Genomic DNA, 27,332 nt, shown 5'->3' on the forward strand with positions numbered 1-27,332 from the left:
TGAAGAGGTCTGGCCGTGTCCTGGAGCATGCTTTTAAAACATCTGGCCTGACGGTGCACAAGTTGGCTTACCGGGAACATCGCAGGACATACTCAAAGGCACTTTCCAAGGCTAGGTCAGAACACTACTCCACTCTCATCAACAATAACCCAGGTAATTCAAAAAAACTCTTCTCCACTATAAATCACATTCTAAACCACAAATCTCTTCATTCTACACTCATACAGAAACAAACTGCAATTTATTTCACAATTTTTTCACCTCTAAAATAGATAATATCCGTTCCTCATTTTCACCTCTAAACAGAGCCATCCTGGACTTCCCATCAACACCCATCACAACACACCTGTCTCATTTCTCCCCCATAACGCAGCAGGAGGTCGAGAAGTTAATCCGTAGTTCTAAACCATCCACGTGCCCTCTTGATCCGATCCCCTCTCCTCTGCTCAAAGCTCACCACAAATTCATCAGTCCCCTCATAACCAAAATCATAAACCTGCAATATGGCAATATTCCAACTTCCCTCAAAACTGCTTTCATTAAACCCCTACTCAAAAAACCCACCCTGGACCCTGAAACATTGTCAAATTACAGACCTATTTCAAATCTTCCATTCATATCCAAAATTTTAGAACAAGCTGTTTCCTCCCAACTCTACATTCACCTCAAATATAACTCTGCATATGAAAAATTTCAATCTGGCTTCCGATCTTCTCACAGCACTGAAACAGCTCTCATCAGAGTCACCAGCGTCCTGCTCATGGCTTCTGATTCCGGTTCCACATCCCTCCTCATTCTTCTCGACCTCTCTGCTGCGTTTGTTACTGTTGATCATCACATTCTCCTGCACCGTCTCCGCCACTACATTGGTCTCTCTGGCACTGCCCTTCACTGGTTTCACTCCTACCTCAAAGAACGGACTGAGTGTGTAGCCGTGGGGGAGGCAAAATCCAGCCCTCACAGAGTCACTTGCGGGGTCCCCCAGGGCTCCATTCTTGGTCCTACCTTCTTCACCATCTACATGCTTCCCCTCAGTGGTGTTGTCAGCAAGCGTGGAATCAATTTCCATTGCTATGCTGATGACACACAACTCAAGATCTCCCCCTCAAACCCCCTCTCCGCCAACCTCACCCGTCTCAGCTCCTGCCTGGAGGAGATCAAGGCATGGATGAGTCAAAACTTCCTGCAGCTAAATGGCTCAAAAACAGAAGCCATCCAAACCGGAACCTCAAATCAATTACGCTCCTCCTCCATCACCTCTGTTTCATTCTTTGGCCACACCATTACCCTCACTCCCTCTGTTACCAACCTGGGGGTTAAGTTTGACCCCCAGCTCCTTTGATGCTCACGTTACTTCCATATGCAAAACTTCATTTTTTCACCTACGAAATATTTCCAGACTGCGCCCGTCCCTTTCCCTCCCTGCTGCAGAGAAGCTTGTCCATGCCTTTGTCTCCTCCAGGTTGAACTACTGTAACGCAGTCCTCATTGGGATCCCTGGCAGGAGCCTTCAAAAGCTCCAATATGTTCAAAACAGCACTGCCAGGATCCTGATGAGGGTGCGGAAACATGAGCACATCACCCCCATCCTCCACACCCTCCACTGGCTCCCTGTTCACCTTCGTATAGAATACAAGATCCTTCTGCACACCCATCACTGTCTGCACGGTGCGGCCCAAACTTACCTCACCGAACTGCTCATACCACAAACATCAACCCGGACCCGGTCAGGCCAACTGCACCGTTTCCTCCCACCCAGGACACGGCTTAAAACTATGGGCAACAGAGCCTTTGAGGCCGCAGCTCGCCGTCTGTGGAATGCTCTACCAGACCACCTCAGGGCTCCACAGACGGTGAATGCTTTTAAGAAAGGACTTAAAACCTTCCTTTTTAGAAAAGCGTATATGGACTAAATGCTGTTCGCTTTTTTAATTTTTTTTATACTTATATATATACTTTTTATACTTATACTTATATTTTTTTATACGCTGTTTTAAATTGTTGAAATTGCTGTATTTTGTTGTTTTATCTGTTTTCTCTGTTTGCCCTTGTAGCACTTTGAGGTTTGGTATCAAATTATTATTATTATTATTATTATTATTATTATTGTATACACACAGTATTATTATTATCTGTATTATTATCTTATTTTTACTTCTATTTTGTCATTTGATTTTTAAATGGACCACAATGGAAATAAGTGTTTTCACTTTCTTGCGTCATCCATGTATTTTTAACATATTTTCAATTATGCACTTACATTGAACTTGCTAAATAAAATCACTCATACACTCACGCTTTTAATATATAGATGATTTACTGCCCCCTGCTGCTTTGGCGTGTGAGTCCAGAATGTAAATATCAATGTCTATTTTTCACTGTTGTTAGCTAATATATGTAGCTTCTCTAAAAAGATTAGTAATATCAACTGTGGTAAATGGACTGCATTTATATTGCGCCTATTCCATCTACATCAGAAGCTCAAAGCTATTTAGTGATGCCTCGCATTCACACAAACACATTCACACACCAATGTCAGGGTGCTGCCATGCAAGGTACTCACTACACCCTGGAGCAATTTGGGGATTAAGGACCTTGCCCAAGGGCCCTTAGTGATTTTCCAGTTAGGCTGAGGTTTGAACAGAGGATCCTCTGGTCTCAAGCCCAACACTTAACCACTAGACCATCACCTCCCCCAATATTCCAAAATACATAAGCATATCAAATGGCAAATGTCAGCTCTCCACAGTTTGTGCGGGACCAAAATTGCGCCCTCGCACAGCTTTTATTCTTTTCTGCAATCTACTGTAAGCAGGTGCTTTGAATTTGACAAAGACAGATGGTGGCGGAAGATATTAAAAGCAGTGCACATTTCACTCATGGTACCAACATGACACATAAGTCACTGATGGTAAGAGCAATATAACACTTAACTAAACTTATTAAACCAATTGAACTACAACCACAATAAATCAACATCCATTGTTTACTGGTTAGCTAAAATAGCTAATTTCTCAAAAATATTTGTCCTATCAACCTTCTGTTTTTGCAGCATTCATCCTTGACCCAAAATACATAAGCATACCAAATGGCAAATGTCAGCTCTCTCTGGTTTCACCGTGATCGATGCTATATACGTGGAGACCACTTGACTATTAAAATGTCGATTATAAAGATTTTGAGCTTTACTCACTTTTTATTTAAACACGCTACTATTATTTTGAACACAACTGCGTGTTTGTGTGTAGATACATACATATATATGTAAACTTCCCTGTCATCCCCCACAGGGGAGGGTGGTATGTGTCTTCCCCAAGCTCGGGTCCTCTACCAGAAGCCTGGGAATTTAAGGGTTTGGCGCAGTATCTTAGCTATTCGTAGGACTGCACTCTTCTGGACAAAGACCTCTGATGTTGTGCCTGGAATCTGCTGGAGCCTGTCTTCCAATTTGGAGATTACAACCCCTAGTGCTCCTATTACCACTTTCGACTTTACCTTCCACATCTGCTCCAGTTGCTCCTTCAGCCCTTGGTTCTTCTCTGTTTTCTCATGCTCCTTCTTTCTGATGTTGCTGTTAGATGGGATTGCCACATCAATCACAACTGCAGTCTTCTTCCACTTGTCCACCACCACTGTGTCTGGTTGGTTGGCCAGCAGCTGCTTGTCTGTCTGGAATTTGAAGTCACACAGAACCTTAGCCCTGTTGTTCTCAACCACCTTTAGTGGCGTCTCCATTCTGGACTTGGGGACTTCTAATCCATATGCAGCACAGATGTTCTTATATACAATTCCAGACACTTGATTGTGCCTCTGTGTCCGCTGTCCCAGCCTGCATCTTGCATCCTGCTATGTGCTGGACTGTCTCTGGAGCATATTGCTAACTTGGCATACAGCTTGATGTCATCCATGTACAGGAGGTGGCTGATGGCTAATCCTTTCCTGAATTGATATCCGTAGCTGCTCTTTGTGATGAGTTGGCTGAGGGGGTTGAGGCCTATGCAGAACAGCAGTGGGGACAGTGCATCACCTTGGTATATTCCACACTTGATGGTGACTTGTGCAAATGCCTTGAAGTTGGAATCCAGTGACGTCTTCCACAATCCCATTGAGTTCCCGATGAAGGCTTCAGTGCACGGTTAGCCTTGTATAGTGCCAAGCACTCCAGTATCCATGTGTGAGGCACTGAGTCATAGGCCTTCCTGTAGACAATCCAGGCTGTGCTCAGATTGGTCTGCCTGGTCTTAGGTCCTGGTGTACTGCTCGGTGAACCAGTAGCTGGTGCTATGACCCTCTGGCACTCTTTCTAATGCTCCCCTGAGCATTAGCTCAGGTGCCTTCTCAACTTGGTTGTAATAATGCTTGAACTTCCATGTTGTGGAGAGGCAGGTAATAGGCCAGTAGTTTTAGGGTGTCGTACCCTTATGGGGGTCCTTCATGATCAGTATTGTCGTGTCCTGTGTTAGCCAGTCAGTCTAGGTGAGTACCCGCTGTTAGTAGCCCATCCATTTCTACTGCCAGGTGCACATGGGGCGCTGTTAGCTTCTTCAGCCAGTAGGTGTGGATCATATTAGGCCCTGGTGCTATCTAGGTCATCACTGAGACTCGATGTTGGATGTCTGCCTTCATGATATTGACTGGTTCTTGTTGTGAGAGGTGGCTGGGGTCTGATCTTCGGTCCACCAGCCACTTGGAATTGGTGTTGTGTGATGCCTCTTTCTCCCAGATGTTCTTCCATTATTGCTCAGTCTCAGTTCTGGGCGGGTATGTTCTTGAATTACTGTTTTTCCCTTTCAGCTGGGAGTACACCCTGGATGGCTCATTGGAGAACAGGTCATTTATTTTCTTGGCCTCTGCTTCTCTAGAGTATCTCTTCAGCTGAGTAACCAGAGCTGTGAGCCTTTGACAGTTTCCAGGGCCTCAGCTATGGACATCAGTATTAATGAATGAATGAATGAATGAATGAATGAATGAAAACTGTTTATTTCGAACATTTGATACAACAACAATTACAAGCTAGATCAGTAAAGACAACAACAAAAAAGTTCCTACTGTGTACCCAACATGTCCGAAAAGGGGTAGGGTGAAGCATCAGCTTATTTATCCCTACCCCTTCTTCCCCACAACCAGTAATACCCTTTGCCACATATACACATAAATTCCTACACACCTAAACCGATATCAATATATATATATATACATATATATACACACACATACATATACACATCAACATACACATATATACACATATACATATATACACATATATATACACAAACATAAATATACACCTACACATACCTACTTACATACAAAATACTATATATTTACAAGCCGAAGCAAACAACAAAAACACCCTAACCCTCATTACCCTTCCTCCTCCCTATACCCAGAAAAAACCATATTTTTGTACCGCTGTTTGAACTGGTTCATGCTTGGACATTGCTTGAGCCCCACTCCCAATCTGTTCCACATCCTCACCCCACAGACAGAAATACAGAAACCTTTTAATGTTGTTCGTGCCCACTGATGCTTTAAATTAAATTTCCCCCTCAGACTGTAATCCCCTGATCTGTTAAAAAACATATTTTTAATATTTGCTGGAAGTAAATTGTTTATTGCTTTATACACAATTTGTACTGTTTGAAAATGAACCAAGTCTGTGAATTTTAAGAATTTGGATTGTAAAAATAATGGATTTGTATGATCTCTATAGCCAGTATTATGAATAATTCTTATAGCTCTTTTCTGCATTACTGATAGTGATTGTGTTGTACCTTTATAAGTATTACCCCATACCTCTGCACAGTACTGTAAATATGGTAAAACCAGTGAGCAGTAAAGAATGCGGAGTGAGTTGTGGTCCAGAATATGTTTCGCTTTGTTTAGAACTGAAATGCTTCTTGACAGTTTACTTTGTATATGTTTTATATGAGTCTTCCAGTTTATCTTATCATCTATTATCACCCCCAGAAACTTATTTTCATGTACCCTTTCAATATCTACCCCCTCGACTTGTAACTGAACCTGTATATCTGTATTACAATAGCCAAATAACATGTATTTTGTTTTACTTAAGTTTAATGATAATTTATTTCTGTCAAACCATATTTTCAATTTTCCCATTTCTATACTGATCCTCCTCAGTAACTCCTGCAAATCCCCCCCTGAACAAAAAATGCTTGTGTCATCTGCAAATAATACTAATTTTAATATTTTGGAAACATTGACAATATCATTTATATAAATTAGAAACAGTTTTGGACCCAATACTGACCCCTGTGGGACGCCACAAGCATTGTCCAAGCATGATGATGTATATTCCCCCAACTTCACAAACTGTTTTCTGTTACTTAAGTAGCTTCTCACCCAGTGCAACACCAACCCCCTAATCCCATACTGTTCAAGTTTATTGATTAATATGTCATGATTAATTGTATCAAAAGCCTTTTTAAGATCTATAAATATTCCAACTGAATGTAATTTGTGGTCTATGGCGTTTGTAATCTCCTCAACTGATTCTATTAATGCAAGTGATGTTGAACTATGTGCTCTGAATCCATATTGACTATCAGTAAGTAATTTATGTTTATTTATGAATTTGTCTAATCTATTATTGAATAACTTTTCTAATAATTTGGAAAATTGTGGAAGCAAAGAAACAGGTCTATAATTTGTGAAGTGGTGTCTATCCCCAGTCTTATACAGCGGCACAACCTTAGCTATTTTCATTTGATTGGGAAATTTACCGGTTTGAAATGATAAGTTACAGATGTATGTTAATGGTTCTACAATCCATTCAATGACCTGTTTTACCACCACCATATCAATTTCATTTAAATCGGTAGATGTTTTATATTTACAATTATTCACAATGTCTATAATTTCATTTCCATCCACTGCTGTGAGGAACATTGAACAGGGATTTCTTTCTATGAGATTATTATCCAAATCCTCAGGTTGGGAATCGGGAATTTTTTCTGCCAAGCTTGGTCCAATATTTACAAAAAAATTATTAAAACCGTTGACTACCTCATCCTTATTTTCCTTCTTGACATTATTATCAATGAAATACTGAGGGTAACTCTGTTTTTTATTACCATTTTTGATAATGCTATTTAATATATCCCATATTCCTTTAATATTGTTTTTGTTATTATATAATATGTTACTATAATATTCCTTCCTACATACCCGTATAATATTAGTTAATCTATTTTTGTATTTCTTATATCTATTTTCTGCCTCTTTAGTCTTTAGTTTTATGAATTCTCTATACAGTGTATTTTTCTTATTACATGCATTTCGTAACCCTTTCGTCATCCATGGTCGAGCTTGGATTTTTTGTTTTCTGTAGTCTTGTTTAATTGGACAATTTTTATCATATAATGATGTAAATATTTGTAAAAAAGTTTCATATGCACTATCAACATCACTTTCACTGTATACCTTTTCCCAGTTTTGCTCCTGTAAATCCTTCTTTAGTGTGTTCATGTTTTCCTCTGTCCGCACTCGCCTGTATTTTATTTTCTCCTCTGGCTGATTCCGCCGATGGTTTCTATTATAAACGATGAAAACTGGTAGATGATCACTAATGTCATTGATTAATAATCCACTCACAGTGTTATTCTCAATATCATTGCTGAATATATTATCAATTAAGGTGGCACTATGGGATGTAATTCTGCTTGGCCTGGTGATTTTTGGATATAAACTCATACTGTACATTATACTGATAAATTCATCTGTTATTTTATGCTTATTTGGATTGAGCAGATCAATATTTAAGTCACCACAAATGAACACAGTTTTTTGATTAGTTTTTGAGAACATTTTTCCCATACAGTCAGTGAATGTTTCAATACTAGATCCTGGTGCTCTATATATACAGCTGACCAATACATTTTTGCTTTTTTCTTCACATATTTCAATAGTTATACATTCTAATAAGTTATCAATCACAGTTGTCATATTGTCTACTATTTTATAATCCATGTTCTTATCCACATACACAGCCACTCCTCCTCCACTCTTATTCTTTCTGTTTACACAATTAAATTCATATCCATCCAGTTCAAAATCCATTCCTTTATCTTCATTGATCCATGTTTCTGATATAGCAATTATGTTAAATATTTTTTTAAACTGACTTAAATATTCTTTAATGTTGTTAAAGTTTGCATATAGACTTCTGCTGTTGAAATGGATTATTGATAATTTGTTATCCGTTTTAATGATCCGATTAAACTGTTCATCTGTATAATAGCAACAACTGTCATTGATATTTGAGAAGAAATTATTGTCTGGGTCTATATCGTGCTCCAAGTCCAGTACATTGTGGTCTGTGTATTTAAATGTTCTCAGTTCTACTTTTCCATGATCAGCAATCCTTTGAGTTATATCCTTCTTGTCTCCAGATGTAGATGAATAGGTAGTAGATGAATAGGTTCCTCTGGTCTGTGTCATGGTGTTGTGATGTGTTTGTGTCCTCATACCTTATTGGTCATATCTGTCCAGATCCTCGCTTTAAGAAACACTATTGTTCATATTTGTCCAGCTCCTCGATGTTCCTTATTGCCATGACTTTTGCTTGTTCTGGTGATCCGTTCAGTTTGATGAATATTTTACAGTTTGAAGTCCATGTGTGCTGGATTTTTCCCTGTTTCTTCAAGAAGCGTGCTTTCCTGGCGATGTCGGCATTCCGTTTGGTGAGATGTTCATTGATGAATACGTTTGTCCCTTTCAGTTTTCTTCCTTGTTTTAACAGTGCTGTTTTGTGTTTTCTGTTGATGAATCTCATGATGACGGTTCGTTTATCACCGTCATTTCTCCGGGGCAGAGGGTGGCACGCTTCAATGTTATTTAAATCCATTTCTATACCTTTAGATAGGAGGAAATCAGCAACCTGTTTTTCCACAGAGCTGACCTCCTGTTCACTGGGCTCCCCTCCGCTCTCATCTGTTACCGCCCGTGCGTAGGACCGTGGTTTGATATGAAGACCTGTGATGATGACGTCGTTGATTCTGGTGTACTGCTCCAATTCAGCCACTCTATTTTCCAGCTGCACCAGATGCCGGTCTTTCTCGGCATTCTGGAGCCGTAATGCCTTCACCTCCTCCACCAGATCCATGATTGATTTCTGTTGCTGCTTCACAACAGAAATCTCCTCTGATAAAAAGTCCAGAGATTTTTTAATATCGTCACCTTCCTCCGCTGTCAGAACCTTCTTAGGCCCCATGGTCGGCTTATGAGCAGCTTGTCGATCGCCGATGTTAACAGCCTGTGTTGTTTATCACCGGGATGGATCTGCACTTCGCTGGTGCCGCGCGGCCTCGGTGTTTCCGCGCTGATGGATGCGCGGTGGCTGCACGAGGCCTCGGGGAAGCGGCACTCGTGACGCGCGGCTCTAATGACGCAGCGCGCGGCCTCAGTGAATTCACCACGTTGGGCCTCGGACGTTGTTGCTGTCCAGTCGCGGGGCTAAGTTGCCGGTTGAGGTGGTATTCCCACTGTCCGGGTTGGCAAACACCGGCGTGGCAGATGGCAACTACAAACACCACCTCTGAAAACTCAGGTACAAACTTTTTGCAGCTCACTCTGACGACACGCAGCTCTGACTGACTGTGACTGTGACCTGCATGAAAATCAATTAATTAATTTCATTGTGAATACCGTCTATTATTAGACGGTATTGCTTAAATTTTCATTGTTACGCAGATGATACCCAGCTTTATCTATCCATGAAGCCAGAGGATACACACCAATTAGCTAAACTGCAGGATTGTCTTACAGACATAAAGACATGGATGACCTCTAATTTCCTGCTTTTAAACTCAGATAAAACTGAAGTTATTGTACTTGGCCCCACAAATCTTAGAAGCATGGTGTCTAACCAGATCGTTACTCTGGATGGCATTTCCCTGATCTCTAGTAATACTGTGAGAAATCTTGGAGTCATTTTTGATCAGGATATGTCATTCAAAGCGCATATTAAACAATTATGTAGGACTGCCTTTTTGCATTTACGCAATATCTCTAAAATCAGAAAGGTCTTGTCTCAGAGTGATGCTGAAAAACTAATTCATGCATTTATTTCCTCTAGGCTGGACTATTGTAATTCATTATTATCAGGTTGTCCTAAAAGTTCCCTAAAAAGCCTTCAGTTGGTTCAGAATGCTGCAGCTAGAGTACTGACGGGGACTAGCAGGAGAGAGCATATCTCACCCGTGTTGGCCTCTCTTCATTGGCTTCCTGTTAATTCTAGAATAGAATTTAAAATTCTTCTTCTTACTTATAAGGTTTTGAATAATCAGGTCCCATCTTATCTTAGGGACCTCGTAGTACCATATTACCCCATTAGAGCGCTTCGCTCTCAGACTGCGTGCTTACTTGTAGTTCCTAGGGTTTGTAAGAGTAGAATGGGAGGCAGAGCCTTCAGCTTTCAGGCTCCTCTCCTGTGGAACCAGCTCCCAATTCAGATCAGGGAGACAGATACCCTCTCTACTTTTAAGATTAGGCTTAAAACTTTCCTTTTCGCTAAGGCTTATAGTTAGGGCTGGATCGGGTGACCCTGGACCATCCCTTGGTTATGCTGCTTTAGGCGTAGATTGTGGGGGGGTTCCCATGATGCACTGTTTCTTTCTCTTTTTGCTCCGTATGCATCACTCTGCATTTAATCATTAGTGATCGATCTCTGCCCCCCTTCACGGCATGTCTTTTTCCTGTTTTTTTCCCTCAGCCCCAACCAGTCTCAGCAGAAGACTGCCCCTCCCTGAGCCTGGTTCTGCTGGAGGTTTCTTCCTGTTAAAAGGGAGTTTTTCCTTCCCACTGTTGCCAAGTGCTTGCTCATAGGGGGTCGTTTTGACCGTTGGGGTTTTTCATAATTATTGTATGGCCTTGCCTTACAATATGGAGCACCTTGGGGCAACTGTTTGTTGTGATTTGGCGCTATATAAGAAAAAAGTTGATTGATTGATTGATTGATCTTGTACTTCTTATTCATCCAGGACCTGTCTCTCATGATGCCCTTCTGTATGTTGTGAAAGTGTAGTGACACGGACCCACAACAGGGGGCGCAAATGAACGGACAATAGGAGAAGTTAAATTTGAACACTTTACTGTTGTGAATGCCACAACTACACACAGCAGATTATAGAATGAATACAAAGTCAATTAATAAAGGTGTCGTGTGGGCACCAGGTCCCGAGTCCCCCAGGTGGCCACCGTCTCCGCGTGTCGGATCTGGTACTGCTGGCGAAGAGCAAAAACAGTCAGGTGTGGGTGTGTGTACACCCCGTAACAAGGATGGTGGTTATTCCACCTCCACCTCTAATCACACACTCGTGCAGCTCCTGTCTAATTACTTATCTGGTGGAATGCAGAGCGAAGCAGTCGCAGCATACACCGGTCCTTCGGGAAGACAGCTGCAACAATGTATCAACTGAAAACAACGTTTAGGAATTCTGAGAGAGTTACCTCCTTGGAAGAACGATATCTCGGCGACGTGGTGGAGGTGTTGTCCTGCTTTTATTTGGGGTGAGGCGCAGATGATTGGTGACAGCTGTCATAGCCGATGAGTGACAGCTGTCAACCCGGCCGCTCTTGGGAGGTGGCAGCGCCCTCTCGTGCCTGAAGCCTGCACTTCAGACAGGGCGCCCTCTGGTGGTGGGCCAGCAGTACCTCCTCTTCTGGTGGCCCACACAACAGGACCCCCCCCCTCAACGGGCGCCTCCTGGCGCCCGACCAGGCTTATCCGGGTGGCAATGGTAAAAATCGGCCAGGAGGGCCGGGTCCAGGATGAAGCTCCTCTTCACCCAGGAGCGTTCTTCGGGTCCATACCCCTCCCAGTCCACCAAATACTGGAAACCCTGGCCCATTCGACGGACGTCCAGGAGCCGGCGCACTGTCCAAGCCGGCTCCCCGTCGATGATACGGGCAGGAGGCGGCGCCGGACTGGGTGTACAGAGGGGTGAGGTGTGATGTGGTTTCAGTCTCGACACATGGAATACCGGATGGATCCGCAGTGAGGCCTGGAGTTGGATCCTCACTGCGGCGGGACTGAGGACCTTGAGGATCTTACAGGGCCCAATGTATCGGTCCTTGAGTTTGGGGGAATCAACCTGGAGGGGGATGTCCCTTGTAGATAGCCACACCTCCTGCCCGGGCTGATATGCGGGGGCCGGGGACCGTCGACGGTCTGCATATGTCTTTGCCCTCGTCCGGGCCCTCAACAAGGCCAAACGGGCAGTGCGCCACACCCGACGGCATCTCCGCAGGTGGGCCTGGACCGAGGGCACACCGACCTCTCCCTCCACCACAGGAAACAAAGGGGGCTGGTACCCCAGACACACCTTGAACGGGGAGAGGCCGGTGGCAGAGGACACTTGGCTGTTATGCGCATACTCGATCCAGGCCAGGTGTTCACTCCAAGCCGTCGGGTGTGCGGATGTGGTACAGCGCAGGGCCTGCTCCAGCTCTTGGTTAGCCCATTCTGCCTGTCCGTTGGTCTGTGGGTGATACCCAGACGAGATGCTCACGGTGGCCCCCAGCTCCCGGCAGAAACTTCTCCAAACCTGCGAGGAAAACTGGGGACCATGATCTGAGATGATGTCTGTTGGTATCCCTTGCAGACGTACGACATGGTGGACCAGGAGATCCGCTGTCTCCTGGGCCGACGGGAGCTTCAGGAGGGCCACGAAGTGGGCCGCCTTGGAGAACCGGTCCACTATCGTGAGGATGGTGGTGTGCCCCCGGGACGTCGGGAGGCCCGTGACGAAATCCAGACCAATGTGGGACCAGGGGCGATGAGGCACAGGAAGCGGCTGAAGGAGTCCCTCCGCCTTGCCCCTGGCGCAGGTGGTGCAGGCCTGGATGTATGCCCGGATGTCAGCCTCCAGGGACGCCCACCAGAAGCGCTGCCGGACCACTGCCATGGTCCTTCGCACCCCTGGGTGGCAGGAGAGCTTGGTCCCGTGACAGAAGTCCAGGACAGCAGCCCTGGCCTCTGGTGGGACGTACAGTTTGTTCTTTGGCCCTGTTCCGGGGTCCGGGCTCCGTGCCAGGGCCTCCCGGACGGTCTTCTCCACGTCCCAGGTAAGGGTGGCCACGATAGTGGACTCCGGTACGATGGGTTCTGGTGGATCCGACAGCTCGGTCTTGACTTCATTTTCATGCACCCGGGACAAGGCATCCAACCTCTGGTTCTTGGTCCCGGGGCGGTAGGTGATCCGGAAGTCAAAACGGCCAAAGAACAGTGACCAGCAGGCTTGCCTGGGGTTCAGCCGCCTGGCGGTCCTGATATACTCCAGGTTCCGGTGGTCAGTAAAAACCGTGAATGGCACTGACGCTCCCTCCAACAGAGTTCTCGATTGCCCACGTCATAGTTCCGTTCTGCTGGGGTCAACCTGCGGGAGAAATAGGCACACGGGTGAAGGACCTTATCGGTCTCTCCGCTCTGGGATAGCACGGCTCCTATCCCTGAGTCAGAGGCGTCCACTTCAACCACAAACGTTCGACTGGGATCGGGCTGCACCAAGACGGGTGCAGTCGAGAAGCGCTGTTTCAACTCCCTGAACGCGGCATCGCACCGATCCGACCAGGTGAAGGGAACCTTTGGTGAGGTCAGGGCTGTCAGGGGGCTAACTACCTGACTATACCCCTTGATGAACCTCCTGTAAAAATTTGCGAAGCCGAGGAACTGTTGCAGCTTCCTACGGCTCGTAGGTTGGGGCCAGTCTCTCACCGCTGCGACCTTGGCCGGATCCGGGGCGACGGAGTTGGAGGAGATGATAAACCCCAGGAAGGACAAAGAGGTGCGGTGAAACTCACACTTCTCGCCCTTCACAAACAGCCGGTTCTCCAACAACCGCTGCAGGACCTGACGTACATGCCGTACATGAGTCTCAGGGTCCGGAGAAAAAATGAGTATATCGTCCAGATATACGAAGACTAATCGGTGCAGGAAGTCCCGTAAGACGTTGTTTACCAAAGCTTGGAACGTCCCGGGTGCGTTAGTGAGGCCGAACGGCATGACCAGGTACTCAAAATGACCTAACGGGGTGTTAAATGGCGTCTTCCACTCGTCTCCCTTCCGGACCCGAACTAGGTGATATGCGTTCCTAAGATCCAGCTTTGTGAATATTTTGGCTCCATGCAGGGGGGTGAACACCGAATCTAACAAAGGCAACGGGTATCGGTTGCGAACCGTGATCTCGTTCAGCCCCCGATAATCAATGCATGGACGAAGACCGCCATCTTTCTTGCCCACAAAAAAGAAACCTGCTCCCATCGGGGAGGTGGAGTTCCGGATCAGCCCGGCAGCTAAGGAGTCCCTGATGTAGGTCTCCATCGATTCGCGCTCAGGTCATGAGAGGTTGTACAGCCTGCTGGACGGGAACTCCACGCCTGGAATCAAATCGATGGCACAATCGTACGGACGGTGCGGGGGAAGGGTGAGTGCCAGATCCTTGCTGAAAACGTCAGCAAGATCGTGGTACTCAACCGGCACCGCCGACAGATTGGGAGGGACTTTGACCTGCTCCTTAGCCTGGGAACCGGGAGGGACCGAGGATCCTAAACACACCCGATGGCAGGTCTCGCTCCCCTGAACCACCACCCCGGACGGCCAGTCAATCCGGGGATTGTGTTTTAACATCCATGGGAACCCCAGAATCACACGGGAGGTAGAGGGAGTCACAGAAAACTCTATCTCCTCCCGATGATTCCCTGACACCACCAGAGTTACTGGTAGTGTCCTGTGTGTGATTAAAGGGAGTAGGGTGCCATCCAGTGCTCGCACCTGCAATGGCGAAGGCAGCGCCACCAGGGGGAGCCCTACCTCCCTGGCACATCTGCTGTCTAGCAGATTCCCTTCTGACCCTGTGTCTACCAGTGCTGGGGCCTGAAGGGTTAAATCCCCGCTAAGCATTGTAACTGGGAGTCGTGTGGAAATATGTGTGTGTCCCACGTGAATTTCTTGGCCCACCCTAAGCCCAGTTTCTAGGGGCGGGCGTTGGTGTTTAACCGTTCGGGGCAGTCTCTCAATTGGTGCTCAATTGAGCCGCAAACAAAACACGCCCCGCGGGGAAGCCTCCTCTGTCTATTCGGTGGTCTGAATGTGGCCCTGCTCGTGTCCATAGCTTCGTCAGCAAGGGGAGCTGTAGCCACACGGGGTGTAGAGGCCATGGAGCGTGGGAAGGGCGGACCTTTTTCGGACCCGGAAGGAAGAGGGACGGCGCGTGCCCGGCCACGCCCCTCGTCTCATTCCCGACGGCGTTCCTCCAACCGATTGCCTAACCGTATAATGAGGTCGATAAGCCCATCTAATTCCCGCGGTTCGTCCTTGGCCACCAGGTGCTCCTTCAGGACCGACGACAGTCCGTTTACGAAGGCGGCGCGGAGCGCAGCGTTATTCCAACCGGACCTCGCAGCCGCAATGCGGAAGTCGACTGCATAAGCGGCTGCGCTCCGGCGTCCCTGTCTCATTGACAGCAGCACAGTTGAAGCGGTCTCTCCCTGTTAGGGTGATCAAACACGGTTTTAAACTCCCTCACAAACCCAGTGTACGTATGAAGGAGCCGTGAATTTTGCTCCCAAAGCGCCGTAGCCCAAGCGCATGCCTCTCCTCGAAGCAGATTAATCACATAAGCTACCTTACTAGCATCAGACGCGTACATGACGGGACGTTGTGCAAAGACAAGCGAACACTGCATAAGAAAGTCTGCGCAAGTCTCCACACAACCTCCGTACGGCTCTGGGGGGCTTATGTATGCTTCAGGGGATGGTGGGAGGAGTTGTTGAGCGACCAGTGGAACATTTATATCCTGCACAGGGTCGGCAGGAGGAAGAGCTGCAGCAGCGCCCTGAGCGCTCGCTGCCACCTGTGCAGAGAGAGCCCCCACCCTGCTGTTCAGGAGGATGTTTTGCTCGGTCATCTGATCCAACCGAGCCGGTGAGGATGTGCTGCAACTCACCAATCACGCCTCCTGCAGACACCTGTGCACCCTGCTCTCCCATTGGCTGTTCAACTGCTGGGTGACGCCCCTCGGAGTCCATGACGGTGGCCGAGATATCCTGTTGTGAAAGTGTAGTGACACGGACCCACAACAAATGAACGGACAATAGGAGAAGTTAAATTTGAACACTTTACTGTTGTGAATGCCACAACTACACACAGCAGATTATAGAATGAATACAAAGTCAATTAATAAAGGTGTCGTGTGGGCAGGCTCGATGATAGGAGACGTCCGTCTGGAGAAGAACCGGAACCACACGATTTCCTCCGCCACCGAACCAGGAGGATACTGGAGCCGCCAGGTCCCGAGTCTCCCAGGTGGCCACCGTCTCTGCGTGTCAGATCTGGTACTGCTGGCGAAGAGCAAAAACAGTCAGGTGTGGGTGTGTGTACACCCCGTAACAAGGATGTTGGTTATTCCACCTCCACCTCTAATCACACGCTCGTGCAGCTCCTGTCTAATTACTTATCTAGCGGAATGCAGAGCGAAGCAGTCGCAGCATACGCCGGTCCTTCGGGAAGACAGCTGCAACAATGTATCAACTGAAAACAACGTTTAGGAATTCTCAGGCTGAGAGAGTTACCTCCTTGGAAGAACGATATCTCGGCGACGTGGTGGAGGTGTCGTCCTGCTTTTATTTGGGGTGAGGCGCAGATGATTGGTGACAGCTGTCATAGCCGATGAGTGACAGCTGTCAACCCGGCCGCTCTTGGGAGGTGGCAGCGCCCTCTCGTGCCTGAAGCCTGCACTTCAGACAGGGCGCCCTCTGGTGGTGGGCCAGCAGTACCTCCTCTTCTGGTGGCCCACACAACACTGTACCTCTGTTCATCAGCTTTAAATTATTTATGTATTTGTATTAAACATATTTAATATGATTTAATAATGAATTTCAGGGGGGTGAGGCACAAAAACTTATTTGGACAGGCTTCCTGGGCTCAGGGGCGCTGAAAAGTGGAGAATAAGGACAAGGATTCTTGGGGCCCAGAGAGGCCCCTAATACAATTATAATATTGACAATAACATAATATTGTTGTTGGTAACAAATGAATACTAGACTTAGCTAGTTTGTAACTTTTGCCTTAAGTTGCAGTTTAATTAGCTAATATGCTTGGTTACAAGCATATTTTTGTCGCCAGTGGGGTTGGAACACCAATTTAATTTTTTTTTTCCAATTTATTAAACTTATAGAGCGTCAAATCACGACAGTTTTGTCTCAAGGCGCTTCACATAAAACAACTCAACAATAAAAACCAAACAAATTCAATCAAACATCAAAGAGCATGATGAAAAGGTTAAAAACATGATTAAAAAGTTAAAAGGTTAAAAAAACGAATAAAAGCATAGTAAACAGTATATTAATCATATAAAATAGAAAACAAATGCATCTTCAGATGCGATTTAAATGTCTCCACAGAGTCTGACTGCCTCACTAATACGGGGAGATCATTCCACAGGATTGGGGCACAAAAAAAGCTCTATGTCCCACAGAATTTTTATTCACCCTAGGGACACAGAGCTCTATGTCCCACAGGGTCTCAGCGTTGCTGTGAAACCACTTTTTTCCAAAATTTTAGAACAAAATGATAAATCTGATATTGGCCTATAATTTTTCAATACACTAGGGTCAAGATTAGATTTCTTAAGTAATGGTTTAATCAGTGCAAATTTAAAGCATTTAAGAACAGATCCAGAAGTTAGTGAGAGATTAACAGTTTCCAGCACAGTCAGCCCAAGAATGGGCCATAAGTCCCGAAACAGTTTTGTTGTATGGGATGAAAAACAGGTTGTGCTTTTTGTAGATGTCACAAGTTTCGTCAGCGCACCTAATGAAATACTATTAAATTCTGTAAATCTATGTAACACCTCAATGGTAGCAGCCACTTCCATAGCAGGGTGCAGTGGCTGGGCCAAGGCATGCTGAGATATGCACTGCCTTTGTGCTTTCTGCAAAAAGGCAGGGCAGGAGCCTGGCACAAAAAAGCCGGAACCTCCGATAAAAATGGGGGGAGAAACTTCTGTCCACCTGCCGATAAATGCACCGCACTCTGGACCGGGAGCTGGAGATCCAGCAGCATGTGGTGATCATACACAAAAACAGAATAAGTTAAAAATAATACAATAACAAACAGACTGGAGAGCATCAGACGAGCAGCCACACACAACGGTGCCATCTTGGCACTCCCTCCTCCCATCACCAACACCAGACTTCTCACTCACAAGGCCGACACTCTACGAGGTCAGGAACATATGTCAATCCAGATTTCACCTTACTACACAATGTCAGGTATCTAAAGGTAACATTTATCCCAGCAACATTAGCTAACTAATCTTAGGAAAGGCAGTTCCCCCCGTTAGCGTGTAATTTGCACTCTGTCGAAAACCTTGCTATGTTGTTATTAAGTGTCTTATGGTGCTCTCAGAATACAGTTATCCAGGAATCCACTTTTTCAGATAATCCACTCTGCTTCTTTGAGTCCTTGAGAGGCTGCAGTACTGCTTTTTCTTCTTCTTCCTCTTCCTGTAAATGCTTAGACATAGATGTTCCTGTGGTAGGCATCAAGCTGCTTTTTCTCTGGAAGTACTGCTGCTCACCTACAACTTCTTTAGACATATGTTTTAAAAACAAATCTTAAAAGATAAATGTTTAGAACAGGGGTGCCCAAGTTCGGTCCTCGAGATCTACCTTCCTGACACTCTTAGTTTTCTCCCTGCTCCAACACACCTGAATCCAATGAAAGAGTCGTTAGCAGGCTTTTAATGAGCCTTTCATTGGATTCAGGTGTGTTTGAGCAGGGAGACAACTAAGAGTGTCAGGAAGGTAGATCTCAAGGACCGAACTTGGGCACCCCTGGTTTAGAACATGATTATAAATCTGGTGCAATGTTTTCCTGTTTGATTACTCTTCCTGGTCTTGATGGAATACCTGAAAAAAAAAGTGTTTGGGAATCTTTCAGTAGTCACAAAGCTTTTGGATTTTTCCAACAAAACAAAAGCTTAAGCTTGACAAAAGCCCACTTAATTAACCTCGAGAATGTGCAGCTTCATCCATGGTATTAGCACCAATGGTTGCTGAGGTTTGAGCGCTGCTGACTGTGTTATGGTTTGAGCTGATTTATCTCAGGGCTAATAGAGCGCAAGTCGATCCTCCATCAACCCCCCGTCAGCGGCACATTGACAGAGGCGTTTGTTCAGCAACGTTCCATCACCGAATGTCTGCGCAACCAAATGTTTACAACAGAGGGAATGAAGGGAGATAGCAACAAAAAACACAACGGAGGAGTCTTCAAAATAAGCATTTGGCTCAATGTAAGTGTTCCAAATGAACAGAGGAATCCAGGAGAGGAGCCAAAAGATAGAGAGGAGAGTGTAGCAGAGAGAGAAGGAATTTGGGGAGGTGGAGGAGAATACTAATCTGAGGAAGGCAAAGCTCTTTTCTCTCTCTAAGCCATATGTCCTCACTTGCCCCAGATGTCAATCAAAGAGGGTGAAGTACAGCAAACAAAGGACGGCGCCAAACCTTCCAACCAGCAGCAAGCACCAGACTGAGCCGCTCTGATCACACAGATACAAACCGGTTTACAGGGTGGAGGGTACTGATCTCCTGTCAGATTCTCATGTGCATCAGAAGCCTCTAATTAGGATCTGTCTCTTTGGCACACATAAGCACCACCGCGCACCATCCTCACATCGCCAAGCTCATTCCTGTCTTCAAAGCATGACTGCGTCGGCCTTTAGCAGCGTAACCAATTAGTGCCAGAGTCCAATTTGGCGGTGTCTCGAACTCACTGGTGGTCCCACTGAGGGACAGAATGGCTCCCTTGAAAAGATACAAGTCCACAAAGAACGGCCTGACAAAGAGGTGTGTGTATGGGCTGCATGTCACCGCACCACTACCCGTGAGAGCGCACGTGTGTGATCTGATCACGCTGTAAGTTGACGCTGTTTAGGTGCTAAAAGCTGTTACATTCGCCCTATTGAGATATCCCATAATCCTTTGCGCGTCAAATGACACGTAATCCTTTGCAATCAAAATGACACTGAGAAACCACGAGGACGATTGCAAATGAACATTATACGGCCAAAATGTAATTTTTTATGCTTTTCATCACGTTAATAATAGACTGCTGCATGAGACCCTGAAAACTTGCTCAAACAAATATTCCAAGTATTCCATGTCTGTTATGTTTAACCTATGTGGAATTTAATAAATGCAAACCGAATTTCAGACATTTTATATATATATATTAGTCTAGAACCAACTGGACAGACTGTGTTGTAAAGGACAATAATCAGGACGTTAAAGAGCAAACTTCACTTTCCCCCAGAATGACATGAACAGGAAGTGATCGCAGCTCACAGCGATTCCCACTGAAAATAACGAAGAAACAACCTGAGATTCTCGCATGTTTACGTAAAACAAACACAATAACAACATCTATAAACCCAGATAACATATTCACAAGGGTTTTAGGCACAATAAACAAAGAGTTTTATGTTGCGATGTTAACGGTGTTGTCCGTGTGCAGCGGTTAAAGTGCAGCCTGATCAGAGCGTCTCAGTGCAGTTCTCAATGTTACTGACACCTCGCAGAGCAGTGAACTCTTCGAAGTTTTGTGAGATTTTGCGAGATTTGAAACCTCGATAAGGCAAATGGTGCCACCAGAAGCATTGCTGAGGAGAGTTTACGGCACCATCACTGAAGGTGTCATAATTAAAATTCACAGCGTTTTCTCCTGACCATCACAGCTCTGGTTATTTCCTGATTGTTTTGTACATTTAACATTTACTCTCTTTCAGTGATGAAACCTTTTTAGAAGTTCCAGGATTTTTGGGTTTGGGGTAAACCACTATTCATGCCACACTATTTGTTGTGTGGGCCGCTGAAGAGGAGGTACTGCTGGCCCACCACCACAAGATGGCGCCCTGCTTGAAGTGCGGGCTTCAAGCACGAGAGGGCGTTGGAGCGACCAGGAGTGACAGCTGTCACTCATCATCCGTACCAGCTGTCACTCATCCACTACTCATCACCACCACCATAAAGGCCGGACTGCAACTCCACCTCCCCGCCAAGAAATCAGCTACCATTCAGGTAACTTCTCTGCTGACTTACATTGAGTAACAATCTGAACTTCTTTGCAGCCGTTTTCCTGTGGTGTGTCCTTATCTGTGGGATTGGCGTTTGGTGTGGACTGCGACGGTCTTCGTCTCTCACTCCATCCAGGGAAGAGACTAACAGGAGCTGCACGGGTGAAATTGTTTCTGGAGGTGGAGGTTCTCTCTCCTTAAAGAACACAGACTGTGGGATTACTGAGTGTGCGACCTCACACTCATCAGGACTGTCTCTGTTTTCTGCCAGCAGTACCGGGTCTGACTGCTGAAGACAGCGGCCACCTGGGGCGCAGGGCTTGGCGGCTCCGGTGTTCTTCAGCTCCGTTGGTGGTGGAAGCTGTGTGGGATCCGGCTCTTCTCTCGCCAGGCGTCTTCTATCGTCGAGCCTGCCCACACGTCACCTTGTGTATAATTGACAGTCACCATATTGTTATTGTCTGTACGTCGTTGTGCGATTCACAACATTAAATTGTTACTTTTGGCTTATCCATTGTCCGTTCATTAACGCCCCCTGTTGTGGGTCCGTGTCACGACACTTTCACAACACTATTTCACTGACATGCTATGTTTAAATATTGGGAGGTTGCATTAAAGACACTTGGTTAGCTGCATTTGCTAACCATAGTTAGCATGTTGGCATGGTAATGTTTGTCATACAGTCAGGTTCCTGAGTATTTGGGCACTGGCATTATTTTACACAAACATAATGGGTTGCAATGAAACAATCAAGATGTGCTTGTAGTGTGGACTTTCAGCTTTAATTCAGTGATGTTTAACAAAAGTATCACATTAACCATTGAGGATTTTTTTTTTTTTTTTTTTTGCCAGAAACAGGGCAAACAAATGAGGTGGTGGTGTGGGTCTAATCAACTGTAATGATCTAATCATTACTGTGAAATTGTTCTGAATATGTCATTTTCTTTGGATGGTGTTATGGAATGTTTTACTGTGGAGATTATTTGTGAAAAATCAAAAAACATAATTATAAGTTGTATTTACAGAGCTCCTGGGTCAAATATGAACATTTTTGTAGAGAAATTGACTGAGATGTACAGCTCAGTTAAAAACAATAAGCTTTTATTTGTTTGTGGAGACTTTAACATAGATTTTCTAAATCCTCATGGCCACATGCATATAGCGGAATTCCTAGATTATGTGTTCTGTATGGGATTATATCCAGCAATAACAAACCCAACCAGGATTACTACAAACACATCGACCCTTATTGACAATATGTTGACAAACATCATTGTTGGGAATTTAACGGGTGGATTACTTATTAGTAACATCAGTGATAACCTGCCGGTTTTTGTTGTTTACAATTCCTTTGTTGATCATATTGATACTCCAAATTTCAAAAGAAAAATAACAAAGGAATCTATGGCCAATCTTAGAACGGATTTATCACACCAAGATTGGCGTGGCATCTATACTGAAAACATTGACCAATCATATGAATCATTTATCTCCATTATCTCCAAGTCGTATGATAAACATTGCCCACTGATATCAAATGTTGCACTCAAGCGAAATACTGACAAACCCTGGATCACTAAGGGACTACTGAATGCATGCAAAAAGAAACATTTTTAAAGTATAGAACAATTGAGGCTGAGAGTAAATACAAGACAAATAAAAACAAATTGACTAATATTATGCGATCTTGCAAAAGGCAGTATTACAGTGATTTGTTGGAAGAAAATAAATCAAACATCAAAGGCACATGGAAGCTCTTAAATGAAATCATCAAAAATAAAAAAGTTGTCCAACACTTTCCCAACATATTTTTACTCGGGAAAACAATCAACTGATCACGATAACTTTGATATGTCATTGATAAAAATATAATTGATTGTGTCGTTAAACCTTTAATTACCTCCGCCAAGGAGGTTATGTTTTCGGTCGTGTTTGTTTGTTTGTCTGTCTGTCAGCAGGATAACTCAAAAGGTTTTGAATGGATTTTGATGAAATTTTGTGGAGTGGTTGGAAATGACAAGAGGAACAAGTGATGAAATTTTAGTGGTGATCCAGATCACGATCCGGATCCTGATGCTAACGCGTTAGCATGTCTATGGCATTTTCAGTGTTAAAAGTTAGCATTAAGCAGTTGCAGCTGTCATCACGTTCGAGTGCATTTGTTTTCAAATTGTAATATTTCTTAAATTAATTTTTGTTGAAATTTTGTGGAGTGGTTGGAAATGACAAGAGGAACAAGTGATTAAATTTTAGTGGTGATCCGGATCACGATACGGATCCCGATGCTAATGCGTTAGCATGTCTGACCTGGAACCTGGGGGAGGTGATAGTCTAGTGATTAAGGTGTTGGGCTCGAGTCCAGAAGATCATGGGTTCAAATCCCCGCCTGACTGGAAAATCACTAAGGGCCCTTGGGCAAGGCCTTTAATCCCTTATTGCTCCCGGTGGGTAGTGAGCGCCTTGTATGGCAGCACCCTGACATCGGGGTGAATGTGAGGCATTATTGTAAAGCGCTTTGAGCATCTGATACAGATGGAAAAGCGCTATATAAATGCAGTCCATTTACCAAATGCAGTCCATGTCTATGGCATTTTCAATGTTAAAAGTTAGCATTAAGCAGTTGCAGCTGTCATCACGTTTGGGTGCATTTGTTTTCAAATTGTAATATTTCTTAAATTTATTTTTGTTTATATATTAATAATCTAATGTTTATTATATACAATTTTAGAGAAAGAGACAAGAAGAAATAGATCACTGTGCCAAGGAGGGAATCTCTTTAGGGTCAGTGACCCTACGGCCTTGTTTAGAGAAGTGTTTCATGAATGTTAAAAAATACATATATTTGCAGTTTAGTTGAATAATAAATTGAATTTTGTCTCTTATTTGTTTTTGTCTATAAGCACATGCAATATCAATATCAGTGCTCAGATGACAATAGCTTCTGGGAAAGGTGCAAGTTGCAATAAACTGTGATGCCAAGCGCTAAGGATACATGCTATCCAGTCATAGCAGACTTTTTTTTACTACTGAGCAAACATCATTGTTAGACTTTTTTAGGTTCAGTGATTCCACGGCGTGTAGATGTTATGGCATCAGTGACCCCATGGTCTTGGCGGAGTTTTGCACTCTCTGAGTGCTTCTAGTTTGTATCTGTAACTTGTCACTATTGACTGGCAGATTTCCTTCCAAAATGAAAATAGCTAAAGTGGTACCACTGTTCAAATCTGGTGACAAACACGTTTTTTTCAAACTATAGGCCAATCTCACTGCTACCTCAATTTTCAAAAAGTATTCATTAAGAGGCTGGATGATTTCATATCCAAACATCACATACTAAATGAGCAACAATATGGATTTAGGAAAAATCGTACTACCTCACTGGCGGCAATTGATTTTGAACATATCACAAATGCAGTTGAAAACAAACAATATACAGTAGTGTTCAGAATAATAGTAGTGCTATGTGACTAAAAAGATTAATCCAGGTTTTGAGTATATTTCTTATTGTTACATGGGAAACAAGGTACCAGTAGATTCAGTAGATTCTCACAAATCCCACAAGACCAAGCATTCATGATATGCACACTCTTAAGGCTATGAAATTGGGCTATTAGTAAAAAAAAAAAGTAGAAAAGGGGGTGTTCACAATAATAGTAGTGTGGCATTCAGTCAGTGAGTTTGTCAATTTTGTGGAACAAACAGGTGTGAATCAGGTGTCCCCTATTTAAGGATGAAGCCAGCACCTGTTGAACATGCTTTTCTCTTTGAAAGCCTGAGGAAAATGGGACGTTCAAGACATTGTTCAGAAGAACAGCGTAGTTTGATTAAAAAGTTGATTGGAGAGGGGAAAACCTATACGCAGGTGCAAAGAATTATAGGCTGTTCATCTACAATGATCTCCAGTGCTTTAAAATGGACAAAAAAATAAATCAGACGCATGGAAGAAAACGGAAAACAACCATCAAAATGGATAGAAGAATAACCAGAATGGCAAAGGCTCACCCATTGATCAGCTCCATGATGATCAAAGACAGTCTGGAGTTACCTGTAAGTGCTGTGACAGAAGACGCCTGTGTGAAGCTAATTTATTTGCAAGAATCCCCCGCAAAGTCCCTCTGTTAAATAAAAGACGTGCAGAAGAGGTTACAATTTGCCAAAGAACACATCAACTGGCCTAAAGAGAAATGGAGGAGTATTTTGTGGACTGATGAGAGTAAAATTGTTCTTTTTGGGTCCAAGGGCCGCAGACAGTTTGTGAGACGACCCCCAAACTATGAATTCAAGCCACAGTTCACAGTGAAGATAGTGAAGCATGGTGGTGCAAGCATCATGATATGGGCATGTTTCTCCTACTATGGTGTTGGGCCTATATATTGCATACCAGGTATCATGGATCAGTTTGGATATGTCAAAATACTTGAAGAGGTCATGTTGCCTTATGCTGAAGAGGACATGCCCTTGAAATGGGTGTTTCAACAAGACAATGACCCCAAGCACACTAGTAAATGAGCAAAATCTTGGTTCCTGTTATGTGGGCCGCTGAAGAGGAGGTACTGCTGGCCCACCACCACCAGAGGGCGCCCTGCTTGGAGTGCGGGCTCCAAGCACGAGAGGGCGCCAGACCCAGAAGAAGTGACAGCTGTCATTCATCCTCTGCACCAGCTGTCACTCGTTCATCATCATTATCACCACCATAAAAGCCGGACTGCAACTCCACCTCCTCGCCGAGAAATCGCAACTACTGAAGAGGTAATTTCTCTGCTGACTGATACTTTGTGTAATAATCTGAACTTCTGTTGCAGCCGTTTTCCTGGAGTGTTGCCTTGTCTGTGGGATTGGCGTTTGGTGTGACAGCGACGGCTTCGCCTCACACCCCAACCCAGATAAGTGGTTAACCAGGAGCTGCACGAGTGTGTGATTGGAGGTGGAGGTGCTCCCTCCTAACTGTGTACAGACTGTGGATTACTGAGTGTGCGGACTCACACTCATTCATCTTATCTCTGCTTTCTGCCAGCAGTACCAGGGTCGACAGCCGAAGACAGAGGCCACCTGGGGACTCGGGACTTGGCGGCTCCGGTGTTCTTCAGACCGTTGGTGGTGGAAGCCGTGTGGGACGCGGCTTCTCTCTCGTCGGGGGTCTTCTATCTTCGAGCCTGCCCACACGTCACCTGGTGTCAATTGACTTTGCAAATTTCTGTGAATTTAGTTGTGTATTATCACAACATTAAATTGTTACTTTTTGGCTTATTCATTGTCCGTTCATTTGCGCCCCCTGTTGTGGGTCCGTGCTACGACACCTTCCCAACAGGATTTCTCGGCCATCGTCATGGATTCCGAGGGGCGTCAACCCGAGCTTGAACGGCCAATGGAAGAGCCAGGAGCGCAGGTGTCAGCGGGAGGCGTGTTGAGTGAGCTGCAGCAGATCTTAACCGCCTTCACGGCTCGGTTAGATTTAGTGACCGAGCAGAATGTTCTCCTTAACCGGAGGGTGGAGGCTCTCACCGCCAGGGTGGAAGCGCGCGATCAGGGCGCTGCTGCAGCCACTCCTCTGGCTGGTCCTGGGCCTGTAACAGACGTTCCACTGGTCGTTCAACGACCCCTCCCACCGTCCCCTGAAGCATACATAAGCCCTCCGGAACCGTACGGGGGCTGTGTTGAGACGTGCGCAGACTTCCTCATGCAGTGTTCGCTCGTCTTTTCACAGGGCCCTGTCATGTACGTGTCAGACGCCAGCCGGGTGGCTTATGTTATTAATCTGCTTCGAGGAGAGGCACGCGCCTGGGCTACGGCGCTTTGGGAGCAGAATTCGCGGCTCCTAACGTCTTATACTGGGTTTGTACGGGAGTTCAAACAAGTGTTTGACCATCCCAACAGAGGCGAGACCGCGTCGAGCGTGCTGCTGTCAATGAGACAGGGGCGCCGTAGCGCAGCCGAGTATGCAGTCGAGTTCCGCATCGCGGCAGCGAGGTCCGGCTGGAATAACGTTGCGCTCCGCACCGCCTTCGTAAATGGATTGTCTCCGGTCCTGAAGGAGCACCTGCTGGCTAAGGAGGAACTGCGGGATTTTGACGGGCTTGTCGATTTAGTTATACGCTTAGACAACCGTTTAAACGAGCATCGTCGGGAGCAGGCCGGGGGGCGTGACCGGGCACGAGCCGTCCCTCCCCCTTCCGGTTCCGAAAAGGTGACGTCATCCCCACGCTTCACTGCCAGAGAGCTCCGTGTGGCTACAGC

At 45.2% G+C, this 27,332-nt stretch overlaps 1 long non-coding RNA gene across 1 annotated transcript in view; it reads left to right on the forward strand.

Annotated features, from left to right (window-relative positions):
- LOC117510644 overlaps positions 1–19,883 on the forward strand; it is a 28,739-nt gene extending 8,856 nt beyond the window's left edge. Inside the window, exons 2-4 of the long non-coding RNA XR_004560775.1 lie at positions 11,275–11,286; positions 16,390–16,401; positions 19,873–19,883. This is a non-coding gene — a long non-coding RNA (uncharacterized LOC117510644). The remainder of the gene's footprint in view (positions 1–11,274; positions 11,287–16,389; positions 16,402–19,872) is intronic.
- The last annotated feature ends 7,449 nt before the right edge of the window (positions 19,884–27,332 follow it).

Source organism: Thalassophryne amazonica, chromosome 5 (assembly GCF_902500255.1).
Source record: "Thalassophryne amazonica chromosome 5, fThaAma1.1, whole genome shotgun sequence".
Classification (NCBI taxonomy): Eukaryota; Metazoa; Chordata; class Actinopteri; order Batrachoidiformes; family Batrachoididae; genus Thalassophryne; species Thalassophryne amazonica.